Source organism: Chlamydotis macqueenii, chromosome 1, assembly GCF_036417535.1.
Source record: "Chlamydotis macqueenii isolate bChlMac1 chromosome 1, bChlMac1.mat, whole genome shotgun sequence".
Lineage (NCBI taxonomy): Eukaryota > Metazoa > Chordata > Aves > Otidiformes > Otididae > Chlamydotis > Chlamydotis macqueenii.
In genome coordinates this window covers 191,907,606-191,932,272 of record NC_141556.1, presented here as the reverse complement: position 1 = coordinate 191,932,272, position 24,667 = coordinate 191,907,606, and positions in this window count along the sequence as shown.

Genomic DNA, 24,667 nt, shown 5'->3' with positions numbered 1-24,667 from the left:
CTGAAAGCTTATTTCTCTTTTCTATGACTGTAATTCAACATTAAGTTATCTATCAATCACAAAGGAAAACTGTCAATGTAGTGCATGGTATGGCTAGCATCTAATACTCTGATTTAGCTTCCTCTCAGGTCGGGTGTAGAACTGAGCAACTGAGAACTAATTGCACTATTCTATGAGTTAAGTGTTCGTTACAAGGCTAGAAATTAATGTGAATCTAAAATATCTTCACTGTCGTTCAGAGTATGACCGTGACTGATTATTTGTTGACCTTTTCCTCATATACCCACTTCTGAAAAGTGATGCTTGACTAAAGAGAGTTTGTTTGGATGCTAAGCTGTGTCAAATCGAGGCTCTTTGCTTGTAACAGCATTAGAGTGGAAGAAATGGGTTAACTCAAGCAAAGAACGTGTCAGATGTTCACATCCTATGGATGAAGACAACCAGGTTATTCCAGAAAATTAAACAAATATTTTTTTTTTAACAGTTGGAGGGCTTGAACAGCTGTGTGTATTCCTCACTTTTTGATTCCCCGTTTTCTCTTCTTGCATTGTTTAACTTTCCTATTTGAAATGCAAAACAAAAGAAGTTAGAGACTTCATAGCACAGAGCTATGACTGCTCTGCTATGTACAGGGGATAAGACCTAGGTAACAAGTGCTTACAGGAAAAAAAAAGAAGAGAAAGTTTTCTAAATGAGTATATACTGTTAAACGACCTCTTCTCCGCAAGCAGGTACCCAAGAATACTCAACTTCGTTGTTATCAACTTGATTTCTTTGAACACTTCTAACACCTGTAAAACTCAGCCAAAATGCAGTAAGTAGCTTGAACATTGCCTTTGTAACCTTAGTTTTAGAAATATTTTAACTAGGGATAACCTGGCACAGTCACTGAAAGAAACAATTCACATGTCACTGTCCTGGCTGCTTACTCCTGTCTTTTTGTCCCTTGTGGCAGCATGGCTAAAAAGAAATAGGTTCATCTAGGTTTGTGCCATGGTTTGCTGTGCAGCCTCACAAAATTGGTTCTAATACAACACAGAGGGAGGCTCCGTGGGCCACAGGCTTGTTTGATTGATGGATTGACTGACTGACTGTGTTGTACTGGTTTAAAATGCTAGTAAAGCTCCAACTTTCCTTTCCTGCCATTGTAGTTCCTCCAGCATGCACGGCTAAGAGGCCTCATTCTCCCTTGGAGGTATTTATGTACCACTATACTCAGCTATGTATGGCATGGTGGGAAGGTCCATGAATCAACCTATACTGATGCGCACGTTACTTTACCAAACCAGACAGGAGCTCATTATGTTGTTGATTTTTTTTTCTTCCATCATACAGGTTTTCTGAGCCAGCCTGCGCTGGCTGAGACACTGAGAGCGCTTTTTAGGAAACCTTTTCTTATTTCTGCTGTTGATGGGCATGAATATTTCCTCAGCTGAACAAGAGGATGGCAGCTGTAAGGCAGTCATAATCACACATGGCTTACTGCACATGAAATATAACAAAATTTGCTGCCATCTTATTAAACAGAAAGCTAATGATAAGTCCTCCTTTGAGAAAACTTCTTTTACTATGACCTAGACCATGCTAATTTTCTATCTTTAAATCTGTATTTCTGCAGTACAGTGTATAGTCCAAACAAATCAGTTATCAAATATCAGTTTCTGTTAGCTTTTATTTACCAAACTTTAATCAAAAGAAATAGTAATAGAAACTGCAGAGACTACAATTGGGTAGACTGCTGGAGGCAAGGGGTATAATGTTCTCTTTTAGTCGTCAATCATAATGGATAAACCAAATGATCTGTAGTACAGCTGTCTAAATCGGGCACTTCTGAGCTTTCAAAATTGTTAGAAAGTACTGAACTACACAGAATCTACTAGAGAAGCCTGAAGCCTTATAGATCTTTGCCAGCCTGAAAATGTAGCCAAATTATAGTTCCCAGGCTTTGTTTTTCATCAGTTGAGCACTTTCATGATTCAGTCCTGAATGTAACACGATGATTACTTTCTTGTAGTAATCTCTTCTGAAGGATCTTGTGTAAACCTTTGATGGGATAAATAAATAATTAGTCTTCTTTTATCTTCTATGCTAAAACAACTGTAATAGATTAATGACACTTTTTTTTTAGAAACCATGTTGATTAGTCCTATTGTGTTGTAATCTTGGTGTTTTACTCAATTCTTAATTATCATTTTAATCGCACTTTCAGATAAAGGCTCCCTGAAGTGTAACTCCTTAAACTATATCCTTCTAAAAAAATGATAATAATAATAATTTGTTCTCCAGTCTCTATTATAATTTTCAATTATTTACTTATTTTTGCAAAATACTTCAGCCATTTGATTCTTTATTTCCTTCTCAGTTCCTGGATATATATGATAGGAACCTTGTGGTTGATTGCATATAAATTAGCAAGTTTATTTCCACACATCATGCTTGCATTTTTTTGTTGAGTCCTTTTTCTGGTTTTATTTCCATCTATAAAGGTGCAAAGCTTCTGTCTCTAAGTAGAAAATAAGAGGTCTTGAGAGGGATGTTGGCACTACAACCTCGGTGGAGAAGACAAATTTTATCAAGATTGTGCTTTTCCTTCCTTCGTGTGCTGAATATTAATATCTTTTTTGAATGCTCAGTGCATCTGCTTTATTTCTTTGGTCTTCTAATTAATAATCAGCTCTTCCAAGTCCCTCTTCCTCCCCAGTTCCTGGTTTTATTTGTTGTATTCTGCTGTAACTTCTTCTGTAATGGTCTCACTTGGGAGTAGACTGTGAAGATTTCACACATATGTCTCAAAGATGAGAAGATGACCACAGGAGGTACATAAACTAAGTCACTAAAAGAGTTAGGCTACTACAGTGGCACGTAGGCACCTCACTCCAACAACTTTCAGACACCGCTAGGACCCTCAGCTTCTCTTCTACTGCTGCATATTCCTTTAACTGCTTAGGATTTACAGTTTTCAAGTATTTGCTTGTCTCGATTTTAGGTCTGAATGAATTTTTAAAGAAGGTGTTCCAGAGCAGATCCTACAATAGGCGATTTAGTGATGAGAAGTTTGGGGTAATTTTATCTGTCCTCTTCTGGATTCCCACCTGAAGGCCACTCAAGGGTAAACTGTTCTTAGACTCCAGTGTACCACTGCTGGATCAGGGGCTTGCATCCTTGACAGGTCTCCCCCCATCTGAAAGAGTGTGATCACTATCACACCTTTGAGTATCCCAGCGGCAGTTTCTCCTGTTGGAAATGTTCCACTTGGCATGAATATTCATTGGGCTGGAGAAGGTGAGATTGTATAGTGCAGCAATGGTATCACTTAGCTAGGATATGGGACAGTCACTTTCAAGTCACTCTTCTAATGAATATTTAATTATTTATACGTGCTGGAGTAGTTTCAGCAGGAAAAGTTACGAGCTGCTTCCAGAATATCCTGTAGCCTGGTGGTTAGGTCAGTTACTGAAGATGCTGAAATTTTATTTAAAGCTTCTGTCAAACTTCAGTTTAAAGCTCCTCAAATGTCAATTCCTGCATTTGGTATTTGTTATTTCTCAGTCTTCACACATGGTTCAGATGTATTTATTTTTGCTCAGATTTAAGCACTTTCTGTTGTTTTGAAAAGCTTTTGATTCCATTACTTTGACTTTGTTGGACTATCAGGAATGGACTGAATACTTTTATGTTGGTTTAGTTAAAGCTGAAAAAGCAAGTGGAGTTGGGAGAGAAGGGGAAGCGAGGAAAGCTTCTTTGACCTGTTTTATTTTTATTATTGTTATTAACTGGGGAAAAAAAAGAGGATGAGATCAGATGCTACAGATTTGAAGGACATGAAAGAAGTATTTTGGCCTCTAATGATGAAGACCAGTGCCTAGAGGAAATTTTTTTAAGTCCCTGAGGAATTTAGACATTCAATTCCCTTTGGTTATAGCCTAATTCCCACCAGCTAACGTATTTTGGAATCCAGTGGGATTTTCAAAAGCTTGTTTCTGGATATAAACAGAGCTCATGATCCTTTGAATACTCAGCAAGACTAGAAATAATCAGTTTGCTATGTACGGTTAGTGTTCACTTGGTTTAAATCACTTTGGTTTAAATAATCAGTTTGTTCTGAATGTAAGGTATGATTTCTATGTGCGGTTGACACAGATTCTTACATTCATAATTTCAGCTTGCAGCCAAATGCAATTTAATTTCCAGAGGAAGAAGACAAAATCTAGCAGACTATTTGGATCCTTCTGCATTTCTAACACAATAAAATATTTTAAAGCTATGTAGAGGTATATTAAGATACATTGTTTCCCCCCTTCCCTTCCAAAAGCATGTATGTGAACAGTTTATTTTTTGTCAGCAATAATAAATGTTGTATTGAATTTCATACAAAAACTGTATTTGGAGCAGCCAACCTCTTGATCATTACACCAGTCATACAGTGTACCCTGTCTTTAGGAAAGTAATTAAAGCGTTCATGGTTTAAGTAAGTGTTTTAAATGATTCGGAGAGATTAAGTTCAGTCTTCAGGTGTTAAAATCAGTTTGCCCTGATATCCATGGTTGAAACATCAGTTACTCTCACTTTGAATTACCACTCTGCTCATTCACTTTGCCATATTATAAGTTATGGTTATTTAACAGTAAAATGTATGTAGTTAGAAGATTTGTTAGTTTTAATTTACTAATTAATTTTCTCTCATTTATGATAGAATTCAAGTAAGAAAATCAGCAAGTTCACAGAAAATGTTAGGATTTGCCCTTTCTTCTTTCTGAACATCTGAGAAATTAAGATCATATCCTTGGGAGGCTCACAAGATTTCATTGGGATAACTGGAACAAAACAAGAAAAGTACCTTGGCTTTTAGTCAAATGGAGAGTTTATAGAATCATAGAATGGTTTGAGTTGGAAGGGACCTTCAAAGGTCATCAAGTCCAACCCCCCTGCAGTGAGCAGGGACATCTCCAACCAGATCAGGTTGCTCAGAGCCCCGTCCAACCTGGCCTTGAATGTTTCCAGGGATGGGCATCCACCACCTTTCTGGGCATCCTGTTCCAGTGTTCCACCACCCTCAGTGTAAAAAATTTTTCTCTAATATCTAATCTGAATCTACCTCTCTCTATTTAAAAACCATTACCCTATCTTTGGCTTACACATATTTAAAGGGTTTATTTTTATTAGACAGCAGTTACATAGAAAGAAAATCAGTCACACTGGCAGATATTTGATTCTGACTCCAGTAGGAAATAACATTATTCATTCTTGAGGAAAGAAATCCCAGACTGATAGTTGTGGCCATAAGAACCTTTGGACTGTTATCAGTCTTTAAAATGGAACATTGTCAAAGGACAGGACTAAAAATCCAAACGTACTGTTCAGGTTGTACCTTTCCCCAGACAGCTCCCTACACTGGCGACTGGGTTGTGTTTTTGTTGTGGGTTGTGGTTTTTTTTCTCTCACTCTATTTTCTTTTTTTAAGGTTTAGCAACACTTGTTTAGCTTGCCAAATTAATGAACTATTAATGAACCGATCTGAGAAATGCTGTTGGTATAATATAATCCATACTAGCCCTAGACATAGCCCTGTCTCATATTAAATCATATTTTCCCCTTTGCACAGATAGTGCTGCTGAGCTCAGGTTTGCTGAACTTCCTAATTACCTCCAAACCTTCAAATGAGTTATTTCAGCCTGCCTCCTCCCTGTGCTGTTTCAGTGATGCAGGGAGGAGCATGCAGTAACACTACACCTGTTCCAGCACACGCCTATCAACTTGCTCAACTTCCCCAGCGAGTGACAAGTTGAGCATGAGAACATCCGAGATTGCTTGGGTCTGGAACCACTAGTCTAACTTCTGGATGTTCGGATTGGCTTTGCACTGGGGTGGCTTTAACAGTTAGTGCTCTATAATGGCTGTTGATGACAGCAACTTGTACTCTAGGACTAAGAGTAAACTGAATTCCTATCAGACTCGTTGTAAATCAACAAGACGGAGAAGCCTACCACCAGATATCCTGCTAGAAAATGACTTGAAAGGAAAGTTTCAAAGAAATTGTAGGAATATAGAGCCTATACATCCAAGGCGCCCTAAGAAAAGACCTTCTATATTTTCAGGTAGGAAATGCTATTGTTAATAGTATATTGGTGCAATATCTTTTAAACCTTTTTGGTAATACTTGAAGGATTCAGTAGCTGATTCCAGTCAGAATTTATTCTGTTTTAAATCCTAAGACATTCTTCACAGATAGATTTAGTGAAGTACCCTTTATGTTAAATTATGTCAGCCATTAGAGTTAAAGTGCTGGAACCAAAAAGAGAGACTTTCATCGTATTTTTTATTTCATATTGCTTGCTTGTGGTGATTTTTTAAAAATACTTAGCATTTAAAGAAAACCAGTTGTTTCTCTACAGCTTTAAACTGCGTTTTGCTTAACCCCACTTACAAGCAATGCAGTCAATAGCTGCAGTATAAGTGTCTCTGTTGCTGCTGTAATGCTATGTCTCATTGCTTTTCTGGAGCAGGGTGGTTTGGGGGATACTCAGGGTAGCTGGGTTTTTTGTGTAGCCAGAAATTAACATCACTAAATAGTCAAATGCATGCCTTGAATTCCTGGCTTGCACTGGAGCCTGTAATGTCTGCAGTTAATAGTTCAGTTTAACTCTCTAGTTGTTAAGAAGTAGGAACAAGGTGTAAGAGTGGATTTCAGTCCAGCTCATGTCAAGCCTGGATTATTTTGTGGTTTTTTAAATTATTTGAAATATGCCTAAAAATAGGCAACAGATTAGCATGAAGACAGAGGATTTGTTGCAAAACAATCAGGTCATCTTTACTAGGAGGACTTAAAAGGTTTTATGGGGACAAAACCAATACCAGCTCATCCCTGCTGAAACTGAAGATGTGTTTCTGCGAGGTGATCAGAGGAAATTAAATCCTTTATAGAAACAAAAATATACTGGTTTTTAAATTGAGGTATCTCCATTTCCAGGTGCAAATGAGGTGGGTTTTTTTTTAATTTCTAGGGGGAAACAGTACAATTGTACAGATCTTTGAAGACCTATGAAGTATATAAAAAAGTGTTACTGATTATTTAAATATTAATATTATATTCCTTAATAACAGCTAACTTTACATGGGTACCTTCTCATGAGCTGAAACACCGCTGAAGGAATGGGAACACGATGTTAAAAGATGACACAGGGCAGCACTGTTTATTTGGGGTTTAGAATCCCCACTGTACCTATGTTAGGGTATTTGAAATATTTCAACACGTTAGGAAATAAAGCTTTTTTCCTCCTTCCTGTTCTACTTCCTCAGCTTAAAAAAATGCCGAAAGCCTTATCGGATCTTAAGTCAGGTGACTCAGACATGCCCAAGGCTCCTGTGCTTCCCCAGTGCCTGAACAGGCTCTTCCTGAGGTGATGTGATCGGTTGGTGACTGTCAAAGCACATTATTTTGGGCAGGATAGACCTTCTGTATCTTATTCTTTCTCAGTTGCTGCTTTTTGTCTTCTAGCTACCTATTCTGCTCCTTAATAACTTCTTTGTTTGTTTTTTTTCCTTCCGTAATTTTTCACTTCTTTTCCATGTACATCAATATTTTTGTTAGAAAAAAACATATTAAATAGCCTTGTGTTTGGTCTCCCAACACCCATGTTGTGGCCACCTAGATTTCTCCTTTATTCTGTGATCTTCCTTTTTTTTTTTTTAAATAATACAATTCTTCTTTCTCTCTGTTCTCTTTCCACCCTCCCAAATTACCACACTACCAGTAATACTCCATCATTTGTGCTGCGTCAGATACGAGCACTTTAATGTAGTTTGTGTGTCTGGAACGCTGCCATTACACTTGTGAAATCCACTGCAGCTGTGTTACTGTACACTCAAGGGCACTTAACTCAAAGGTAATGCAAATTGCTTGCTATAAGCAATTGATGGAGTGTGATGGAAAGATGGGTGTAGTCTTTCATTTGGTAGGTCAGCAGCATACATGGGAGAAGCTTTACTTGATTTGCTTTTGAAAGCAGGTTAACAAAGTAAGCTGAAGTCCTCTAGACCATTGTCTTTCATGCTGTAAATGTAGGTTAGAATGGTTAGAGGTATGGTAGAATCACTGAATGGTTTGGGTTGGAAGTGACCTCTAAAGCTCATATATTCCAACCCTCCTGCTGTGGGCAGGGACATCTTCCACTAGATCAGGTTGCTCGAAGGCCCATCCAACCTGGCCTTGAACACTTTAAATAGATATTAAATATATATATATCTATAATATATATATTGATATACTTGGTCTTTGGGATCACTGCTGAAACCCGCTGAAGAACGTGGTAATTCATACTTCTTTGTTCCAGCCTAGTCATCTATTTATATAAATGAAGCACTGTGATCCTGTCTTAGTTTTAGGACATGCTTGCAATTCAGTCTGAAGTGTTGTTTTCTTTCCTTTTACCCTATCTTAAAGAGCTTAACTAATAAAATAGTGAATAGTGACACATCAAGGCATCTAGATGCAAGGATATAGGTCAGTCCATACGTGGGGACTCATCTTTCAGACTTGGCGCAGACACAGGGAGGCATTTTGCACGTGATAGGCTTGGTTTACTATTTTTTCTTAACTCTGGCTAGAAGCTCACTCTTTAGAAATGAAAGCTGAAACCTGAGAAGAGTGACATGTCTGTCTGTCCTGTCATCATGAAGTTAGTCATTCACATATGCTTAGGCAGGACTATCCAAACAAGGGTATCACTTGGTTATTGTGTTCATTCCCACGTGGCAAGGGGAGGACAGAAACCATGACTGTGAGGAGAAACCATGGCATTGCCAAAGGGATGCACTGCACAGAGATACCTTTTCCTTCTTTCAACAAAGCACTTCATTTCTTCTTGTCCTTTAAATTCAAAATGTTTAGAATGGTTGTGTACTTCAGGGCTTCATAATATCAACTGCCAATATCTAAATTTTCATTTTTACTATTTCATGGTTACGTGCTTTTTTTTTATTTTGAAAATGACGACACAGACATAAGCGATCATAATCAACATTATAGGACCATTTATTGTCAGTAGAGAAGTTCATCACCTTAATTAGCTGAGTTTCTACATTTTTGCTGACATGCCCTCAGCTCAGCATACTCTCCTAGCCATGAGTGAACCTTACCTTGGCAGGACCATACAAAAATGAACAGTGTCATATCTTAACCTGAAGATAAACCTGTCACTTGTTAATGTGAAAAGAAAAAATTGTAAAAAGGCGGAGTGGGCAATGAAGGGGCCATGTCTTTATAAAGGTACCTCGGAAAGGTAAATTGAACTAATGGAAGGGCCATAAAATTAAAATGGATTAGCTAAACATCATTAAATGCATTAAATGCTAAACAGCATTAAATGCCTATGCACAACAGCCTGAAGAAAATTAGTCTGTATTTATTAATTTTAATCTAGGGAAGTGTAGGATGAGTTTTTACTCTTATTTCTTTTTGGAAGAAGGCTGCTGATACTGTTGTTGTTCGAGTTGCCACTTTATACATGGGAAAGACGTGAGATTTTGGCTGGGATTGTTGATTTTCTGAAGAAAGCAGAATAAACAACACAGAACTTATAAAGATCGAAATACTAAAAAAAAAAGTAATAAAGTTCTTACTTGGAAGCAATACATATTGTGAGCTAGGGATGTTTGTTTAAGTAAGTACCACTGAAAATCCACTTTAGTAGTGTTATTAGCATCTTGTAGGCTTTTTTCTTCTCCTTCTTCATTTTCATATATGTGCAGGTAGCCTATATTATTGTTGAATAATGCTTGTTGACTGCTGTGTCACTTTTAAAGGACGGAAGGTGAGAAAAATACTTTGGATTTTCTGCCTCTCCCAGGACCAGGCCCGCCTCCATTTCATGGCTGAATGCCTGTGACTCAGGCATTGTCTTCACAGCCAAAATAAGCTCTGTTTATTCTGTGGGACAACACGGTATCGCTATTTTTGTAAAAGCATTGTGGTGTTGCCGTGAGTTAATGTAACGAAGGTCAGTGGTTAATATTACGTTATATAGCTGCTCAAAGTAAGAATGTAGGTTGCTGGTCTGTGATTTTACAACAGAATAGCTAGTATTCTGTAACAAATTCACTGCTTTTTTTTTTTCCAGTGAAAATATTGTCGCAGTTAGAAGTCTTGAGGCACTCTCTCAAAGCATTTCTGGAGTTCAGACCAGCATACAGTCTAGCAAAGTCACTTTCTAAAATAAGTAAGTTGATTTGACACCATATTTGTATGTAAATTAAAATACTGAAAATAATAAAAGAAAGAAGGGTTATATATATATAAGAAAAATATTGTAAAGTTATTCAGCAGTGATGTGAATAAATTATTTAATTTTTCATAAGACATGGAAATAAAATAGCCAATATGTAAGTTTTATTTTTCTTTTGACTGGCTACGTTAATTGGGAAAGACTTGCCAAAATCTAATTATTTTTAATAAGATTCCAGAAAATCATGGGCACAGTATGTGTCTTGATTCAAATGAGTTATAATGATCTGTGTTCAGTATTTTAATTCAGTGAAGATTTTAATATCTTACCTCCTCTCTGAATAAATTGTACTGTATGATAATAACGTATGCTTGTAATCTGCATAGGATAATTGCTGCTCACTTACGGTACCCCTTGTGTCACCCTACGCATTGAAGTTTGGTAGAATGGCTTGAGTTGGTGCTGCATTTTACAAGTGTCATCCACTAACTGCAGAAGGAAAGGCAAGACTGGCTTGTCCCAAAGTTGTTCTCTTCCCTTCCCGAGTTGAAAAAATTGACTTGGGTTCTCCTTAATACTGTTAGCAAGACCTTCTACTGATTGAAAATGTGGGGGGAGGAGGGTGTTGCATTTTTTAAATGACTGTTCATATTGTAAATTAGCATAAGTTCTGTATGTTACTCTGTTTTATTGAGCCTCATGTTAAGATATGCCACTATGCTATAAAATTGGTACATTGCTGATTGAGTCTGTGTCCACCCATTGATCTGGGTGAGTGACCACTGCTTTATTAATATAAATTATCAAATTGATAATATCTTGCTTTTCTCTTGGCCTTCTGTATTTTTATGCTCACTTACATATTTCTACATATATTCCTTAATATTGTCTTCAGCATTTTAGTTCTTGATTTTTTTTTTTTAAGTATCATTTTCTTCAGAAAGAATGGGTCAGTGATTGAGAGGAAAGGTCTAGATTCTGCATTTTTAATTGTGATGTAATATATGGATGTTGTCAAACTTGTTTTCTTCTTGGGTTCACTGGTATTTTATGGACTATGGAGACTGATTTCCTAATGTTCTTGTAGGCAAGTGATGAAGATGCTACCTCACCTTTAAGTTGTATTTGAGACATAAGGGAAGCTCTCTGTTCCATTGGAGAGCAACTTGAACATGAAAGTGAGGGGGAAGATAGGGAGGAAGGTGAGGTTCAGATAGGGGAGGCTCCTTTTGCTGTTGTGGCTTGGATTTTTGTTTTCCGACTTGTTGTTTGTTTTAAAAACTGTCAGTGGTCTCCTAGATTTAGACCGCCACCATCATTTGTTATGGATGTTAAGACTCTGCTTTAAAGCAGACTCCAGTGTTCAAGTAAACAAAACCCATTGTACACACAGTAATATACCTCAAATCTTATGATGTCTAAGGATTCATAGACTTCACTGTGCTGGAAGATGTTGTGAAGCAATTACAGCACTTGCTTCCTGATTTCAGCATAAGTTTCTGTGTGTGCAGCTGTAGAAATAGCATGTGAAAAAGAATCCGGTTTAGTAACATGGTTCGCCAGTTTGACCCTTTGGCTCTCTGCTATGTCCTATCTGGAGGATCATGAGTAAAGCATAGAGTGAAATCTTAAAACTTGTACTGAATGCTCGCCTTCTGGGAAACATAACAGGCTCTTTTGTACGTTTACGTAATTTTCAAGAATTGAATTAATATTCAACACTGAATCTCCAAAAAACGTATGTTGAATTTTAAAATAGAAAATCAGAGTGCTAAGGAACATTAGCAAAATAGTTTTCTTCATTTTAATTTCTTTGCTGTCTTATTGCACCTGAATTTAAACAATAACAGCAAAAAGTTCAGGAGTTTCTGAAAATACTTCCTCTATTTCAATAGGAATTTTAAAAATCAGTATTTTATTAATCTGTATAGGTTCAGAGACTGTTTTGCCTCAAGACAGATGTGGATAATAAAACTGATGTTAATTACAAAAGACTACCTAATGAAAACTCTTTGAACACAACCAGAGGGAGCTGGAAGGATTTTGTACTGTTTCTCATGAAAGATGCCCCGACAGTGACATGAAATCCTTCTGGCTCTTCTGGTAAACCAGCTGAAAGCAGATAGGTACTGAGTTCATATATTTAGGTTTTCATAAAGAACAAATTTCATCAACTGTATCTCTCATATTAATTTTCTTTATCGCTACTAATTAAGAGTGGTTAATTTGGAATGTGATTTTTATGATTTTGGGGGATTGAGTCTTGAATTAAGAACTTCAGGAGCTCAGAACCTTCTTTATTATATTTGGTTTTTCTGTGAAGTTGAAATTGCACAGTGCTTCACAAGTTGAGATCAATTTAAATTCTTCTTGCACAGGATTTACTAACATCTAGCTGCTACACAATGTTGGAAGGCAGTTTTACAATCACATACAATTTTGAAGACCCAACAAACATCTATTCATACTTTTTAATCATATACTTAAGAAGCATTTAAATTTAAAATTTCTTAAATAAGAATTTTTTTCCCATCTGTTACTAGAAGACATTACTCTTTCCAGGAAAAAATTTCTGTAGATGAACAATGTCAATCTAGTGGCTCCTCTTCCAAGGACCTGGCTGTGTAGTTGGGTTTTCGTTTATTTGTTTGTTTTAGAACTGCCTGAGGGTATTGCTGTGACTTTCTGTGGGGTTTTGCTCTGTGTTTCTGGATTATTGTTTCTGCAATTTCACAGTGGCTGTAGTGGCAATGTGCTTTAGTTGCAGAACACGCTACTGTGCATCCCTATGCTTACTTTGTTGTGAATTATCTGCTCTTCCTAATAAACCTTTCCTGGGGTAATCTGCGATGCAAACAATAAAGGGTTAGCAAAATAAATTTTAATCATAATGTCTGCATGTTGGTAAGGAAAGGAGCAGTCAACAAGTGTAATCTTTCTTATTGTAACCTCAGTTGTCGTGTATTTCCCACTTTGTTTAGGGTCAATCTCTTGCCAGCCTATCTGTTCTCTTCTGTTCCTCATATGCAAGTCAGAGAAATCCCTTTCTAGCAAAACTGCTCCACTTCTTCCCCATTTTACCTGGACCAACTCACAGCCTCCCCTAAAAATTCCCAGGCATAGTTCAGAAGGTGTCAAGAGCTGAGGAATCAAGAGAGGGTTGGATGTTGCCACCAGCATGTAGATAATGTTTTATTCTATGCTTGTAAAGCTGTTTTGTGCCGTCTGGCCTCGTGGCCAGAGAACAGCCCCAATTATTACTATAAGCATGTCACTCATGGTCTAACGTAGTTGAATCACCAGTCTGTCCAGCAAGACAAAATCTTAATGACTATAAAGGTCATTAAGGTCATTAAAACTCAGTACCAGTTTGTTCAATGAGTCATCTTAAAGTACTTCTGAGAGGACTTGTTTAGATTTATCACGGACAGTTATTGACTCCTGTATGGAGAATCACTCAAGCATTAGATTTCCTCTAGAAGCTGAGACTCTGCTCTGAAGGAAAAAGTTTAATGTGCAGCAGAGGTTTTACTCTCATACAAAGATGCCAGGGCAAAAGAAGAATGACAAGAAAAGCAGAGTACCAGGAACTAAATTAGGCTCACAACATGGAATTTCAAGGTCTGAATTGTATTTCATTTTCTGCTGAGCAAATTGAGGAGAAACAAAGCATTATGTATACAAGTCCAATTCTAAATCCATTCTGTAACTAGAAAATCAGCAGTTCTGTCTTTAAAAGCTAGTAATAATGTAATTCAAGTTTAGATTTGTCATACTAAATGTTATGGGACTCTTAAGTAAGAGTAGAGTTACAGATTGTCCTTTATCTGGTTGCAGGGTTAAGAATAGTTCTGCATAATCTTGTTATATTTTGATTCCTCAAACTTGAAGGAGGTCTCAGTGACTGTGTAAACTTCACTCAGCGGCAAGAAGAATGATGGTGATGGGAACAGAAAAGGCCAAGATAGCCAATACCGCCTTTGCCTCAGTTTTTACTTTCAAGAGGCCATCAGGAATCCCAGGTCCCAGAGAGCAGTAGGAAGGCCTGAACTAAGGCAGGCTTACCCTTGGTACAGGGATAACAGGTTAGGGAATGTTTTAAACAAACTAGACATGCATGAGTCCATGGGACTTGATAGGATGCAACCGCAAGTGCTGAGGAAGCTGGCTGATGTCACTGTCAGGCCACTCCTGATAGTCTTTGAAAGCTCACGGCAACTGGGGCAGGTTCCTGAGGACTGGAAGAGAGCAAACGTGACTCCTTTTTCTCAAGAGGGCAAGAAAGAGGATCCAGGGAACTACTGGCCGGTCACCTTCACCATAATCCTTGGGAAAGTAATGGTGCAAATAATCCTATAACCCATTTCCAAACATAAGAGAAGTAGGTGACTGGGAGCAGGGGGAAGGGGGAGCAGGGGGAAGTCATACTTGACCAACTTGATACCCTTCTACAATGAAATGACTGCCTTGGTGGACGAAGGGAGAGGGGTGGATGCTGTTTATCTCAGAAAGACTTTTGACAGTATCTCATGCAACATCCTGATAGATAAGATGATGAAATACAAACTAGATGAATGGACAGTGAGGTGGATTGAAAACTGAGCTGCCAGGCTGACCGGGTTGTGATTAGCAGCAGGAAGCCTAGCTGGAGGTCAGTCACTAACAGTGCAGCCCAATGGTCAATACTGGGGCCAGGAGTTTTTGACAGGAATCTCATGAAACTCAACAAAAGTAAAAGTCAAATTAATACGATTTTACAACAATTTTGTTCAATATTTCCCCTACTACTTCTGCAAGTACTTTGGTTCATAATCCACACTGTATTACTGAAAATTATACCAATTCTCATGCTCTGCTTTCCAAGATTATTGTAATTGTTCAGGCATTTCTTGAGTCTTCTTTTTATTGTCAATCTTCTGCACTAAATATTACCAGAAAACCAAATATACTTTTTTTTTCTTTTTGTGAAATATAAATGGTAAAACCATCAAGCAATCCTATAGACCTATAAACCCTCCAGTGTTATGTTTACTAACACAAAATTCAAACACCTTGAACATGAAGTGCCTCTTTGTATACAATAGGATTTTTTGTATTCCATCAATGCTGTGAAACATACCTGCACTTTGTAGCATGCTGAGGTGCATCACCTGCAGAAGATACAGACTGTCACTAGCATTGATGCCAGTTGCCACAGTCCTGTTTTCTGCTCTGTGAGCTCAGAACTATGTTAACTAACTTCTTAGGGCTATTGTGGCATGTTAAGTACACCGTGTAGCATCCTTACTTCCCCTTATTGTTAAAAAAAACTCCAACAAATCCCTTATCTTACATCTCCATCCATTCATACCTAGCACAATGCTGGAACATGAAAATACAAAATATTACATGCATAGTATTTACTCAAGAGCTTAAATGGCAGCCAGTCACATGTTAATGACAAATGGGACCTGTAACAGTATGGTGGTGCAATGTTGGATCATCAGGTGGCTTCTAGTGAAGTTTCCCCCAGACCTGAAGGGATGGTGCTGTCTTCTTTCATTTGTTGTTCCTGTTTAGAGTGACTCTAGAAGAAATGAATGTCAACAGACAGTGTTCTGCATTTGACTCTAGTGAATCTGTGTAACACATGAACAGTATGTAGAACAGCACAATGTGTCCCTGTTGGGAAAATTTCCTTTAAGTTTCAGGAGAGACCAAGACATCGCGTTCTAGAATGATCTTTCAAAGAGCTGGGGATTTTGTCTGTTTGAAGGCTTTATTGTTTTGTGAAGGGCAAAATAAGATTTTTTTTTTTCAGAATTTTTGTGGATGATCTTGATGAAACAAACCATTGTTAAAAGGGAATAAAATCAGTTATGTGTATTGACAATATGAATGACACTCATCCTCATTTAACTATCTTCAGTTCAAATTAATATTCTTCAACATACTCAGTGGTATTTCTTTGCATCAGTCAGGTGCTGAATGCACATTCTTTTCATTTCATGTATAGTAAGTATGCTTCTTTGTAAAGACCTTTGAATTGTTCAGTATTTAAGATGAATTTTCAAGAAGGTTGCTGCATGGAAGCTCCTTTCCATATCCCCAGAGAAACAAATTGAAAGAGTATATGCATATATACAGATAAGTAAAACATAGCTGAGATATTTAATTCATGGTTCCATTTTTTTTTTTTTTTTTAAGATCACCATACCTTCTTTTCAGCAATCCAAATTGACTTTAGGTACAGATTGCCAGCTGTGTATCCATGGGCACAACTACACTGAAGAAATGATTAGAGAATCTTTTGGCTGGGTACGCTCCTTTTTTCTCTGGACCTGACCTTCCTCTCTGTTACATGTCATTAGCTGGGTTCTGCCTCCTGGCGGAGCAAGTCTGTGTGGGCTTATCCCAGGGAAGAAAGCTGCACCAAAACCCTGTAAATTTGCGTTTATATTCCCATACCTCATAACTGTAATGAGTAGTTTTTTGTTTTAAGATTATCTATGTATTTTGTGAATAAAATTTCTTTATTTTTCTTTCTATGCCATTTTCAATTTGATTTTCTTTGTGTCATGTATGGAGTAGGCAATGTAGGGTTCAATATCAGGTTAATATTGTAATCTGCTGATGAAACCTGACAGAAACAAGTATGAGTTGCAGTAGTTGCTTTTTAATAGTAGTGTACAGCCTGTTGTCTACACAGATGGATATCTTGGATTCATTATTTTGATCTGATTGTATATTATTGAGAATTAACAGTGTTGCGTATGTAAGTATATGTGAAATGTTATGTTTGTGTCTCATGACTAGAGCTGACTCCATAAGTACATATTTCAGCATTTGCAAATAGTTTAACCTGGATCTAGCATTACCTGTGATAGAAGGTTTTTCTGTTTTGTCTGACTGCTCTGAATTACTGTGCATGGGTCAGAAATAAAGACATTCTCTGGCCTGACACATACAAATCAGACTGATCATCACTGTCCCTTCTGGCTTTTAAAATCTTCAAGCTGGTTGCCTGGCCTTGGTTCTTGCAATTAGACCTAGAATGCATCTGTTCCTGCAACAGCCAAAGCTTACTAATGGCTCAGCCAGAAATGTGGCTTGGAAGAGTATTCTTACTATAAAATGCAGCTGCCTGTTATAGGTGTTTGTAAATGCATGTGAGCCGTTGGGAAAGCTATTTAACCACATAATACCTATGAAAAGTATACCTTTGATTTTTTTAAACTTTTTTTTTTTTTCAATTTAGAAGCATTGCTTTCCCCACCCAACCACTCATGCAGTCTCCCTTGTGTTGACTGCAGTGATCATGTGCCTCTGCAGGGAGACTCATAACCTCACTCATCAACCAAAGGTCCTATTCCCAGTCCTATTCCCAAAAACACATGCACTCACCACCCAAATCAAATTTCTGCTCCTGACTAGTGCCACCATAAGGAGACCTGATGGAAATTATGGGGGAAAGGGAGAGGATGCAAGAACTTTACAGGTTTTCCAACAGTAGCACAATCTTAGATGAGCTCAAGTCAACGTGAAAACACACCCTGGGTCAAATCTGTCATAGATCAGAAGAGGAAGAAGTAGCCTTATCTTCTCAGAGAGGTTTCCGTTTTATAAAGGATTCTGTCTGTGCTGATGCTATGTTTTTAGTTCATTGAATTAGTCAGTAGCTATTGATCACCTCCCTCACTCTGCAGAAGAGTTCAGGCAGGGTTTGTGCATTAGTGCCCTGTGCGAGTCGGGAAGATACGGTGTCACTGAGCGCTGGTACCTGACCAAGCATAAGCTCAGGTTCCACATCCAGAACCGCAGCCCAGTGCTGCTTGCAGCTCCACTGCAAATTTCAAAGCAGATGAATCCCAGTTGTTATTTTTATGATCACCATTCTCTTTTGAATTAGTTTTTTATAAAAGTTAACTGGGTTTTCTCCAGATCTAAGCATCGTATTCAAATACTTGAATAAAAGTATTCTGTGTCAGTGGATTGTTTTCAGTTATATGTCCTTTATTTTGGATTTCATTTCACAGCAAAGCCCTTAGTGATGCAGTGGACAAACGAGTACTAGGAGTTTGATACTTAACCAGATTAAGCACTTAATAATCTACAAAACAACTGTCTGATATTTCAGGAGCTAAATACCTTTGAAAATCTAGCCTGTGGTGACTCAAAATCATTAATCATTTTAAATGTAGTTAAAGTAATTATAATTGCTGCTGTCTTTATTAGAAAATCATTCAGTTTTAAATGTGACTTATCTTTTTGTGCTTTCTTCCTTCGGTACTAAGCCCAAAATAGTATTTTTTCTTTTAGTTAATAAAAAGCCGATTGTAAGTTTTGCTTTCTACATTTTTTTCACTAAATTGCAATTTCCATTCAAATGTGGCATGAGACAAACCTTGAGTAACATTACCCTCTTAAGCAGGAAGATCATTTGCCTTTTTCCAACATAAGCAGGGAGCTGTGTTAGACCTCGTAGCTCTCAGAAAACCGAGATGTTTGTTTAGTTAGCAGGAAGGAACGGAGTCTGAAGGATATAAAAGACCCAATTACGAAGAGTGCACATATATTTAACTTGGCCTCCGTGAGGACACTGGTGCTTCTATAGAGAAGCAGCAAGTTGGAGGTTGCTGGAGCTCTGTTAATATATTTTCTGTGCCCAGATGGAAGAGTTGCTGTTGCAAAACGTTCACCACAGCAAGGGAGAGCTCTTACACAAGTGCTTATCAGTTAAAAAGTACTGTGTTGAGGGAGGGGAAAAAAAAAATCAAAGAAAAACTGTCTCTCTGTAATTGAGATCTCTTCTGCCACAATTTAGTTGAAAAGCTGAAACAATACATCCTTATAGATGTTTTAATTTTTTTAAAAAAGTTTTGCTTCCCTATACTTTAAAAAAATACAGAAAAGATTTTGCAAGTCAGAACATTCTTATGTAAGACCAGTAAGATTTTTTTTTTTTTTTTGACCAAAATGTTACCTCCTATCTAGGCAGCATCTAAGCACGCCATTGTGTAATTAAGGGTATTGCATGGTAAACCCTGTGTGCTGTGTCTCACCAGCACTTGCCTAGGAGGGTTACACAGAAAGGGATTTCAAAACTATGTAAAACAAGACACCTTCCCTTCAACAACTGATTAGGATTGAGATGGTTCAGTTGATGGCATCAGTTCTTCGAAGAATGGAGAAAATAATTTTGAGTAGTAACAGGAGAGTGCTAAGGCATAAGCTCTAACTGAAGAGTTGTCTGCACATAATGAGGAGGCATAGGAGGGAAAAACAACTGTGAGAAACAGAAATTTCAGTGTAAAATTATATGGCCTGATTTTTCCTGACACTACCTCACTGCAGTCATTTATATAAATTTGCTCTAAAACAGGCAGTGGTTTGAGTCACGAAGATTTCTGCTGATAGCTATTTATGCTTATTTTGGATATACAGAAATATTTTTAAAAGGATGCAGGGCATGGTGATTGACAGCCTAGCTATTAAAGGTATCAAGTGAGCTAAAAAGTGTATGTTCGTGTGCATGCCCTGTTTATAAACTGCAGTCAGGGAAATAAAAATATTTATTTTGGTCTACTACCTGGCATGACTTCTGAGGTGATCTTGATTTTAGAAGCATTACTTCTTCTCACCTTGAAACAAAAAAGAATTTTGTAAAAGTTGTAGATGTTATTCAGCTGAATCATTAGGTCCCTGGTCTGACTGGACATAGCGCTAGTCTGAGCTACCTGAACCTGAACGTTGGAGCTTTCTGTTAGCACTTCTGAGTAAAATGAGAAAAAAAGCTCCTTATCCCGTAAGGAGCCAGGGCTTCAGCTATGCCAAGCACTTCACTCACAGCAAGGGCTTGAGTCCTCCCTGAGGGATGTACAGTTTTGTTCAAGAGAGTACGTGGCAGCAACTGGGGAAGGCTAATGCAGTAATACCTACAATTTGATACTTCCTCATTCTTTGAAAAGAGTGGTAAAAACTGTTAGTTAAGGTCAGCTAATCCTGACAGCACTCAGTTTCCCTGTTTCAGCTGGGTAATTCTTACATAGGCGTTGCAAGAGGTAGCATAATAATTCAGAGTGAACGCTGTATGCACAAAACCCATCTGAGGGAGCGGTGGAGGTGTTTACGTTACGCAGGCACACATGCGCCAGCTCTGACCCAATGCCTGGCTGGTCTGATGGCCTCTCTCTGATAGCGGGCAGAGCGTGATACCTGATAGGAAGGTATAAGAGGCAGCAAATGTAGTACAGTCTGATCCCATGTCCATCTCATCTTGATCGGTAGTAGATGGAAGTTGGCTGAAACCCTTCCAACACCTTTATACTCGTTTTATGAGAAAAGTAAAAAATCAATTTCTCTCCTAAGGTTGACGTTGTTAGTGGAGTAAAGGGACATAAACAGAAGGATGCCTTTCTACAGAGTAATGAAAACGTTGAGGTGTGAGTATCCAAATAGGTCAGCCAGAAAGGACGAAGTGTTAATAATTAAAGACAAAACTAGAGAATGGAAAGGAAAGTTTAAAAAAAGAACAAGCGAGCAAGTAGCTTATCACAAGAGCATCTTATTTAAACTCAGAGAAAGCTTTAAGAACTGCTGTGGCAGAATTAAGAGGAAGAAAATATCTCTGTAAATGTGTTTTTTTTTTATTCAGGAAAACATTTGTGTTAAAAATCACACTGCAAGAAGTGCATACGTTGAGATAAGAACTGTCTGAGGGATGGACTAGTATTTGAGAACAAATTGGAGCTACTGCACTGAAAATTCTTCCACCTAATTAGATAATCGATGAAAACATCATAGATATGCAGCATGTTACAGGAGGCATCTTGTGGAAAAATAGTATTTTGAACATGTCATTCTACAAGGGAGACAAAATCAGGAAAATTAAAGCATGTGATATGGCTTGTATTGAGGTCAGGGATGCCTCACTTTTGGCATCAGTTTGCCACTCTGGGTGGGTACAACTGCCTCCTCCTCTGCCTCCCATCACATCTAGGGCACCTCTGAAGAAAGTCAGGAGCTTTTCCTTTGCCAAGGTAGATCCCTGGCTGGCTGCCTCCTGCCTGTCTGGGGATGGGAGGGGACAGGGCGGTTTACCCTGGCTCTGTGGCCCTGGGAGAAGTGGGGGGAACCTGTGCCTGGACCTCAGAGTGTGCCTGCTAAGGGGCACTGCAAGAATGAGGACAAGAGAAGAGAAGCAGAGAGGTCTTACGATCTCAGCTATGTAACATGCAGGAATTGTTAGCCATCCCTAGAGACCCTGTAGAAATGAGCAGGTTGCTTTGAGCAACCTGATCTAGTGGAAGATGCCCCTGCCCATTGGCAGGGTCTTGGACTTAGATGATCTTTTAAGATCCCTTCCACCCAAACCATTACATGATTCTATGAATATCTAGTGATGGGCATGCTCCATCCCTTCCCCTTCCTGACTTCCACTTCTCTGTCCTCCCACAGAGCTTGCTGTGAGGAGGGTAGAAAAGATACAGCTGCGTCACAGCTGGGAATTGAAAGAGGCCCTGATTATGACCCTAAATTTTTTTAGTATTTGAGGGTTCAGTCTGAGCATTGTGCAATTAAATGTCATAACCTGAGGACAAAGAGACAGCCACAACCCCTGCATTCCCTCTCTCCTAGGCTCTGTGTGACCTGGTACCAATCTCTTAGGCACAAGTTACCCTGCTGCAAAATATTCTTTGAGTGGGTGGGGAGTTCGGTTACTAATCTCATCCCTGAAACAGGCACTCAAAATAGAGGCACCATCAATGGCCCTTTGAAAATTTCCTGCTATGAGGAAGTTCTGACACGTCACGCTGCGACGTTTGGAGAGTATGCTGTGTAATCTTGTCTCAAAAATACAGATAAGGGTTTGTAAGAAAACTGAGAAGGAAATAAGTGTATAGGATTCCAGTAATGGAAAACAGCTTGTTTAGGGACAGTGCCTGGAAAGTAATGTGAAGGGCAGGAAGAAAATACTACTGAAGTTATTTGTAATACCTGCTGATGCCTGTAGGCTGTGCTTGCAGAGCACAGGCTGCGTTTTGACTTGGGCAGCAATATTTCTTGTGTCAGTGTCTCCTGAGTCCGTGTCCCAGTGGTGGTGGTGCAGATTTCAAATTGGCTTATGGGATGGTATTTTTTAGCACATGTACGGTAGGTCTGGGCAAAGAAAATTTGTTCCTGGCTGGCTGGTGCTTCCAGAGACTGTTCAACGAGGGAGAAACTCAGAGGCGAACAGCGGAGTCCCAGGAGTACGTGGCAGTTTGACAGCTCCAAAGCAAAGTGAAGGGAAGGATAATAGTACTTTGAATCTTGAAGGTATAATTCCAACATTATTGCAACAAAATGCTCTACAAAATGCCTTATAATTTGTTATTTACAAATAAGTCATGAACCCCTTACAATCTATTTAATTACTTTTATGAATTCACTGAACAAGCTGAGAATGGGAGCTGGGTGATACATGAATCTGTCATGTCTCTATTAAAATATTTTATTCTGTTAAATTCTATTTAATAGGTTTCTAGTAAAATATTTCATATGATTTTATATAATTCTACCCAAATAGAAAGGATAGCAAAGGCCTGGTATCCTTTCGCCAGAAATTCAGACATGTGCTTCATTTTTATGCTTCTGTCTTCCATTCTGACACAGTTTACAATGTAAACATGTATTCTCTTTGCATTTACTGTTCTGCTGCTTCTGCTTGTTTTGCTTTTCATCACTAGATGGCAATATCTCAACAGTCACCGACACATGGCAAAACAAAATGGTGCAGCACAACTAGTGAGACGTAAACTAAGGGTTGTTGCTTTATTTAGAGCTTATCACATTAAATCAGGTTTGCTTAATGAAATCTTATTTTGTGCATTGCTTTCTGTCACTCTGTACTTTTAATTTGGACCCTAGCAAGATGGTTATTTTACCTTGTTAAATCATGGGACATCATAGATTCATAGAGTTCAGTTGATTTAGATAAGAATTTTGATTTTCATTTTAACATTAGTAAAGCACGTGTGCAAGCTGCTTTGTTAATATTTGGCTTGAATTGTTTTGTGTTATGTAAGCTGTAATAAGAAAAGCCAAAAACCCTGTAAATATTTTAATATAAGGAAAGAAGTACATAAACTCAACAAATGCCACTACATATAAATACTATGTTTTTTTCTGCTTAAATGTAAAAATGTTATTCCATTTTTATTCCTGGCTTACATGTGGACTTGTCGCTCCACAAACAATACAAAGACACGTCATTGTTTTCATTCTTTCTTTTTTTTCCTCCTGAAATCAAAGGGAACAAATCAGATACCTAAACATAGGTGGCTAGGAGAAAGCCTCCAACTGCTCCAGAAGGCTGTGGGTCTAATGTAGGTCTTTTGTCATATCTGCCAGTCTCTGTGAATAGCTCGTACCTTAGGGTATCTATAATCACACTAGACACCTGTATTTAGGCACCTGAATACCATTCGGCTATGACCAGTATCCATCTGAAAGCTAGCGCAGTCTTTCAAGAGTAGATCATAAAGAGGTTCCAAGTAGTTTTACTAAAGAAGGGAATGTGAAATCGTGAATGCACTGCGGTATATCCCAGGATGTGATAATATAATAGATCCTTTTTGCTTTCATCTGTTGTCTAAGTTCTGCACTGGAATCAAATAGATCTGGGAATCATTCTTTGTAGGGTTTTCTTTTTTTTCCCCAAAAGGACTAGATCTTCTCAAAACCACAGAGACCCTAATAAGCAGCCCTTACTTATTCCATGAGGGAAAAACTCCAGACAGCCAAACTTTTATGCAAACTGTACCAATGTAAATCCAAGCTGATTCCGTGTAAATCAGAGGCACGGATGTAATTCAGCATACAGCACTATCTGGCTACAAGGACATAGCATTTGACCCAAATTAAGGAGGAAAAGCTATATGACTTGGTGAAGCCACCGAAAATAAAAAACCATGTTAAAACTTCCAGCAGTTCATTAAAGCTACTTTTGGCTTTGGGATCTGTGTCCACATTGCTACCTGGAAGCTGTGGGGAGCTGGGCAGAAGCAGAATGATTGACACCTAGCAAAGGTAGAAGCAAGTTAGGCAAATAAAAAGTTGTATCTTGCTTAAGTTTTTGGGTAGATTAGGGCTGAAGTGCTCCTGTCTTGCAGGGTAACACTGGGTTATAAAGATACATCACTGCAGACCAAGGAGAGCCTTTGTACTGTTAGCAGATATTTGTGCACTCGTAAATACAATCACTGTGATTTATTGATGGCGTTTGAGTAAATGTCCTTGGAGATCAAGAATATAATCACCTGCTACATAAGTTAAAAGACTCATTCTGTTAGCAACAAATAGGGAACACGCTGTTATGCTTGCTGGTTTCTGCAACTAGAAGACAATCAGTGTGTGAGGTAGCGAGGCCCTACAGAGGGATCTGGACAGGCTGGAGAGCTGGGCTGAAGCCAATGGGATGAGGTTCA